This window comes from Podarcis muralis, chromosome 4 (assembly GCF_964188315.1).
Source record: "Podarcis muralis chromosome 4, rPodMur119.hap1.1, whole genome shotgun sequence".
Lineage (NCBI taxonomy): Eukaryota > Metazoa > Chordata > Lepidosauria > Squamata > Lacertidae > Podarcis > Podarcis muralis.
Genome location: NC_135658.1, coordinates 78,071,082 through 78,079,203, shown reverse-complemented (window position 1 = coordinate 78,079,203; position 8,122 = coordinate 78,071,082).

Genomic DNA, 8,122 nt, shown 5'->3' with positions numbered 1-8,122 from the left:
AGGCAGAACGCAGGAAGGACTAGGGGACGAGATGCAAAACGACACCACAGGCAGAGAAAGGCTGTGGTTGCTGTTCCCCAGAAACCCAAGCTCCAGCGGAGAACTCATTCCTTCGCCTTCTCGCCTTGATCAGAGACTCGCTGCAGCTCATCCTTACGTGAGAGACGAAAGATGAACCAGCTAGATGACAACATTCGATTCGGCAGTTTCATCTATAAAAATGAGGTAGTGGGTCCTTTGAGGGGGAAAGGAGGACTCTGAGAATCCAGGAAAAATGATTCTTTCCCCATCTTTAAAGGTATGTATAGAGATGGATAGAGATATAGGACAATCTTTTCACTAGAGTTTTGGAAACTCATCACATTTCACACAAACACACACACACACACACACACACACACACACAACATCACAACTGATCTGCCCTTAAAACATGCGAAAAAAAGAGCTGTGTTGTTTGGAAAATGGCATGCTAAACATGGCAAAGGTTTGGCTGCATTGGCATGCTGAGACTAACATTTTGGATTTATAGCGCACTCCTGTGCAGGTGTACTCGGAAATAAGTCCAACAAGACTTTTAGTGCAAGCCCCTGCATATCTGCTCAGAAATAAGCCCCATTTGCTTGTTGTTACTGGCACCCGTCTGTCTTGAGGGACAATGGAGTGTGCCTCTGGGGGCAAGGGATCACACTGCTGTATAACCTTTCTGGGGCACATGCCTGTGCAGTGTGGATTGAGGTCCTTGAGATGGACAAGACACCCATCTCTGCCTCACTGATATGGCCCAAAGGAACACAGAACAATATGTTGGGCACCAGCTTGGTTGCAGGAGTTACCAGAAGAAGGCATACAAGGTATCCTCCAACCACCCTAGGGACTAAGGGTTTGCTCCTTAGCCTATTCTTCTCCCAAAGATATCCCACAAGGCAGCAGAGGTTGAGGATTAGAGTTTTCCTTCTCCTAGATGGGCCACCTTACCAGGTTGACGAGCCCCCACGTGCCCCTCACTTTCCTCTACAACTCCCATCATCCCTGAGCTCTGACCTTGCTAGCTAGGGGTGATGGGAGTTGTAGTTCAACAACATCTGGGGACCCACAGCTCTACAGCATGGGAAGAAACTGCCTTCTTGACCTTTGGACCCACTACTGGTCTTGTCCGCTCAATCTGCCAGACCCTTGTCTTTGCATGCAGGGGAAGTCCCTAGCTCAGCAAGGGTTTGAGACCCATTGGCTACCTTCACCTGGTTTAGCCAGCCAGTTGAAACCATTTCGCATGCTGGCAGCTTCTAACAGCCACAGGTGAGAACTGAGTGCAGGGTGGGGACCAAAGGTGGACAAATTACCCCAGGAGGAGCATGAAGTGTTCCTCACCAGAGATACCACATCTCCCCTAACACCCCATACATACAGCAGCAGTTGGCAGGGCTGCTTATCTGACCTCTCATCGCCTTTGTTGCTCTGGCATACCAGGAAGAAAAGAAGGCAGGGCAAGGTAGCAGTGAGGTCAGCATGGTGCAGTTGCACTTCCGGAGCCAATCAGGCACTTCCACCAGTGTGTTTGCACTGCAGCATCTCTCCGCCACCTCTCTCCTCCCCCCACAACTTGGTTGTTGGGAAGTCAGGTAAGCACCCCTCCCTGCTCAAGCAATTGCTGATCGATTGCAGCATCACCCCTAAGTAAACGTGCACAGATGTGCAGAATTGTCATGCTGCAACAACACCAAAGGGCTAACACCATGCATCTTGCTATACAGTGGTACCTCAGGTTAAGTACTTAATTCGTTCCGGAGGTCTGTTCTTAACCTGAAACTGTGCTTAACCTGAAGCACCACTTTAGCTAATGGGGCCTCCTGCTGCCGCCACGCTGCCGGAGCACGATTTCTGTCCTCTTCCTAAAGCAAAGTTCTTAACCTGAAGCACTATTTCTGGGTTAGTGGAGTGTGTAACCTGAAGCGTATGTAACCTGAAGCGTATGCAACCCGAGGTACCATTGTAGCTGGCTGGGTGCTCCAAGAAACTCACAAGCAGTTGTTGCTGTTGATGATGATGATGATAATCAGTTCTTATTGTTTCTCCTCTACTGTCTGTCAGTCAGATGGAGGACCAATGTATAACTATCACCATTAACAGGCATTGATAGACCATCTATGGTTTTTCTTGTTTTTTTAAATCATTTACTGCAGTGACTATCACAAAAGCCTGCGGCAAGAAGTCCTGAGAGATCCTTGTGGAGATGCAATTTGGTTAGGATTCTACCAGTCTGGAAAATTGGATGTTTTTTGGCAAAACTGTGCCCTGCTGGCTCTGGTCCAATGTTCATCCATTCCAGCTTCCTGTTTTCATCAGGTGCCTCCAGTGGGGTTGAAAAGCTATATCCCTTTCCTAATGTTGCTGACTGGGAACTTGTATTCACTGGCAAACAGCCTCTGAATGTGAACGTTCCATTCAGCTACCATGCCTAATAGTCACGGATAAACATCCTTCGAGGTTTCACCTCAACTCAGATACCTCAGCTTGACTTCGCTTTATTTGCAGAAAGGAAAAACAGCACACTTGCGAGGCTGGTTCCAGCATAATGAGCTGGGCCAAATAAATGGTTTATTAGTGAGTGCTGCGCATGAATGATCAGATCCTGGTATCATATCACGGTTTAAATCTGAGATTAAGTGGCAATTTCCAGTTTGAATCTAATAGGAACAAGCTTGAACAAGCCATGATAGAAGTGCTGAGGCCTTTTGTGGGAGTGAGGAGTGTACTGGCATGATGCTCATTCTCAGCCTAATGAGGCATGTTTTAGTAAGCTGAAATTGTTGCATCTGAACCACCCCACTGTTTATCTCCCTTTCCCCCAAACCATCCATTTGCTTCATATAGATCCCTATCCTCCCTGTGATGGGAGTTGTGGTTTTAAACATCAAGAGGGCATCAGGTTGGAAAGGCCATATTAATCAGTCTATAATTGATTTCGCTCTCTTATGCCATGCTGCCTGTGGTTGTTCCCCCCCCCCCCAGGACCTTTTTCGGCCTTTCAAAAATAATGATCAAGGTCCCATTCAGTCCCCTGTTGTTGTTGTTGCTGCTGCTTTCTTCCCCCTTTTAAAAAGAGACCTCTGCCATTGGTATTTGACAGGGCATCCTGATGAGGGAATGTGTCAATTTCAGTTTCTCCAAGTTTTGCATTTTCCCAGACGTCAATTCCATTCTCCACATTTGCAATCAGTTCGAGATTATTATTGTAAAAGTCATCATGGAAAGTCATTAGCATTTTAGTGCAAATTTCCCCTGGCTGGGGCATTTTTCTATGAATTTTCCCCCACTGTACACGTTTTTGCAAAACAATTTTCCCCAAACATATTGCTTCTTCTATACATTATTTTCACCAAGATGTGCATTTATATGCATACTTTACCCTAGTATAGGCATTTTTGTGCACCTCACACCGTACTGTGCACAATTTTGAAGGTTGAGTGTGTTTTGTTTTGTGTATTTTTTTCAAGGAGTGCAAATTAGGTAGATTCACCTTTCAATGTGAACTGAGTCGAATTTCTTCCCCATCCCTAGGTCCTAATGCCCATCCACATTTGGTCCAGCCATTTTTCATTTTCTTCTGTTGCAAAGGTAAATGCAAATAATTCATTCAGCTTTTTTTGCAGTTTCCAGCTTTACACATTTTATCATCTATTGGCCCTCCTGCCTTTCTGCATAGATTCTTGTACAACTTTAAAATGTTTACTATGAGTTTTGCATATCCTTAGCCCTTTACATTTCATGTTAAATAAATATTGCAAGAATGTCTTGCACCAGACTCTAGGCAGTGCTTAGGAATAAATGAAGAATCCTATCTCTTTTGTTGATCTCATAACTAACGACTGCAGGGTGCAATGAATTATTGTGTGCAATAAGTTACAGCAGCGATTGCTTTGCTCTACACACAAATCCAGATTTTTCTCCACACAGGGCCACATTTTAATCACACATTTTCATTATTCTGTCAATATGAATTGTATACCTAATTGTAGCACTAAGGCTTTATTTCTTCCTTGTAAAGCAACTTAGTAAAATATAAATTATTGTTCCAGTTCTATTGATGCAGTGACATATTCTTTGTGTCCCTGGATTATGTCTGAATGCTGAATTACCTGTTAGGATATTTCCGTTCCACCTTAAGAGAGAGCAGGCTTGTGAGTCACAGAGTCTGCGTATTTCCTGTTGAGGATGTTTATGTTTGCTGTTTCCTTTCGATTTCAGTCGGTCAGAGACACTGACACAGAACGGTCATGTTTTCTCTTTGTTCTGTTCAACGCTAAATAAAGTCTGTAAATTATGCTCTCTTCTGCGGTGCAAGCTTTCTGGCTGTGGTTTCTGCTGATAAAGAACAGTGTGCACAAGCCTGGAATGTGGCAATCTATTTCTGAGGCTTTGTGTCGCTAACTGCTGGATCTGCCTGGCTACGGGAGATCGATGGACGTTCGGCAGCCGGCTTGGGGCCATGATGGACAATATCTCCCTGGCAGTTTCCCAACAACAAGGTTATGGGCCCAGATTCACAGCACCTACAGGAGAGTAAAGCTGCAACAGACTGCGTTTGAGAGGTATGAAGTGGGAAAAGCAAAAGAAAGGGAGGCTTTTCTGTTTTACCTCGGACGGAGCCTTTGAACTCCGGCAAGGCTAAATTGGCCTGGGAGCCGAGCCAAAAGGCATCGTGATTAATGAGCTGCCAAGATAAGGAGTCTCTGAATTTAAAAAAGACTCACGGCTAAAGCAGAAAGCTGGAAATGGAGTTTTTCCAAGCTTCTGAGGCAAATGCTGAATGCCTTAAGTTACATGGGCAGAATTATGAAACCTGGGCAAAATGGTGTGAGAGTTTGCTGCGTCAGTTTAGGGTGTGGCATACCGTGAGTGAGGCCCCCCCAGTTCCTCTGACAGAGAGATGGAAAGCCGATGATTCGAAGGCGATTGACGTAATAGTCTTATCCGTATCTCTTGAGGAAATTAAGACGCTGGCTGGCAACACCACTGCACGTGGAATGTGGTATGCTTTGATGAAAGCTCACAAGTCAGTCATCCCAGCCCAGAGTTTGACTGCATCGGAGGTCCTGGCTGTTTCCCAGAATGCGAGTGAATGCAGGGATGCTGAGGGCACCGGTTGCAAGCTGCAGGGGGAGCAGACTGTGATGTCATCCCAGGCAGCATTCCAGCCTCCAGGGGGAGCCAAGGAGTCGGCAGCTGAGAGCTCTGTTTCTCGTGAGAACCAAGGTCATCGCCTTTGCAGAGGCCGGAAAGGCAAAGGTAAACAGGCGTCTGCAGATGGCCCGAAGCAGAAGGGGGGTGAAGAGCCCGCGCCAGTGGAAAACAAGGCTTTGTTAGCTGGCACTGCTTCACCAAAGGCTAAAGGCACGTCTGCTGACCAGAAGCAGGGGGGCAAGCTGCAAAAGCCCACGCCAGTGGAAGACAAAGCTATGTCTGCTGGCACAGCTTCACCAAAGGCTAAAGGCACGTCTGCTGGCCAGGAGCAGCAGGGGGGCAAGCTGCAAAAGCCCAAGTCAGTGGAAAACAAGGGTTTGCTTGCTGTAAAGACTGCTCCAACAGCCAAAGGCAGGTTTATTATCGATTCAGGTGCCAGCCGCCATATTTCGAAGGATCGCCACCTCTTTATCTCCTTCAAGCCTCAGGAAGGTGAGATCCACCTGGCTGATGGAAGGACGTTGCAAATTGCAGGAGAAGGGACTGTGAAACTTGCAAGTTTGCATACAACCATCAGTAATGTACTGTATGTTCCTGGAGCTGCAAGCAATTTATTGAGCGTCCCGCAGCTTACTGGACGTGGTTTTCAGATTTCCTTCAAGAGGAGCGTCTGTGTCATCAGTAAAGGCAAAGAGGACTATTTGCATGCAAAGTTTATGGATGGTTTGTTCCATATAACTTATGATGACACTGCTGTTGTATCTAATGCTAATTCTTGTTGTGTTGCACAAACTAACAAAGTTCTTCATGCAGGTTGCATTCATGAAGCGCATCGAAGGTTTGGTCACCTCTCTTGGAAGGCACTGGCCAAGATGCCAGAGGTGGTTGAGGGTTTGAACATCAAACCCTGTAAATTTCACATGAAGTGTGTATCTTGTGCAGAGAACAAGGTGAAGGTTGCTCCAAAAGGCAAAGAGTCTAGCAGGCAGGCTTCCAAGCCCTACCAGCTAGTGCACGCAGACCTAGTTGGGCCACTTACGCCCTCTTTAGGAGGAGCAAGGTTCTTCATGGTTCTAATTGATTCTTTTTCTAGGTACATTCATGTGTTTTTGCTCGAGCAGAAATCGCAAGCGTTTCCTAGGTTCAAAGCATTCTGTGCTTGGTTGGAGAATGCTCACGGTAAACGTATTTCCTGTCTGTTTACCGATCGGGGCGGGGAATTCACTTCTCAGCAGTTTGAAGCTTTCCTGACTGAGAAGGGAATCCAGCATGACATGTCAACCCCCAGATCGCCATGGATGAATGGGCTTGCGGAGAGAGCAAATCAGACATTGCTGCAAGGAATGAAAACCTTGTTGCATGATGCCAATCTCCCTGATAAGTTTTGGGGGGAGGCTTTGGGGAATCTGGTTTACTCCGTTAATCGCAGATTGTCATCACCCATTGGTTGTACCCCCTATGAGAAGATGTTTGGCAAGAAACCCAACACCAAACACATGAGAATTTTTGGTTCTGACATGTGGGTACGCACCCCACAAACCAACAAGCTTGGGAAGCGTGGGGCACATGGTTTGTTCATGGGGTACGAAAAAGGTGCATACAGGGTATGGATGACTGACTCTAAATCCATTAAGTTCACAAGGAGTATTGAGTACAATCCTAAGTGGGGGGAAAATGTGGGAATTTTCCAGAGTTACCCAGAGGAGGATGAAGGTGATGTGAAGAAAGCAGATCATGCTGAGAAAGCTGAGGAAACTGAGGATGATGATGATGATGATGATGATGATCAGAGTTCGGATTCCAGTTCATTGGGCGGCGCTGCTGCTGATGTCAGTGAGAGTGATGACACAGCAGACTACAAGAGTGCAAAGGCCTCAGTCAGACCATCTGATGCGTCTGACAATGAACTGGAAGAACCACTGTTCACCATTGGTCATTTTTCTCCTAAGAAAGAGGAGATGAGTCCAGAAGACTTGCGTCTAGTACGTAGGTCTGAAAGGGCGACCAAAGGCAGACCTCCAAAGAGATTTGCTGATGAGTTTGCTAAGACTGCAACTGCTGTTCTTAGTAGCTCAGAGAAGGTGTGGGAACCTTCAAGCTTCAAAGAGGTTCAGGAGTTAACCTCTAAAGATGCTGAGCCTTGGCTTAATGCCATGAAGGCTGAAGTTGATTCCTTGAACAGGAACCAAACTTGGGAACTGGTACCGGTAGTCCCAGGAATGAGACTGGTTGGCAGCAAATGGGTCTTCAAGGCCAAGACAGACCAGAATGGCAAGGTTGTCAGACACAAAGCCAGATTGGTTGCCAGAGGTTTTTCACAGGTACCAGGACAGGATTACCACGAGACCTACTCTCCCACTGTCAAATATGAGAGCATTCGGCTGATGCTCAAGATCGCTGCGGAGGAGAAACTGCATGTTTCCCACCACGACATTAATACAGCTTTTTTGTACGGGATTTTGAACGAGGAGCTGTTTATGCTTCCACCTGATGGAATGCAGATACAGAAGGGAATGGTCTGTAAACTGCGGAAATCCTTATATGGTCTCAAGCAGAGTGCTAGGTGTTGGAACACAAAACTCACTGAGACATTGCTTTCTCTAGGTTTTCACCAGGGCAAAGCTGATCCATGTGTGTTTGTCAAGGAGGAGGGGCAAAACAAACTGTATTGTTTATGTTTTGTTGATGATCTTCTGATGTTTTGGAAGAATCAGGCTTTCTATCAAAGCACCCTAGCTCAGCTGAAGGAGCACTTTGACATGAAGGATCTTGGTGAGGTATCCAACTATCTTTCTCTGCAGGTGGAGAAGGACCAAGCAGGTAATTTTCTGGTACACCAAACACAGAAAATTGCTGATGTATTAACCAGGTTGAATTTGGTTGATGCAAACCCAGCAGACACACCGATGGTGACAGGTTACCAGGTAGACAGTACTGC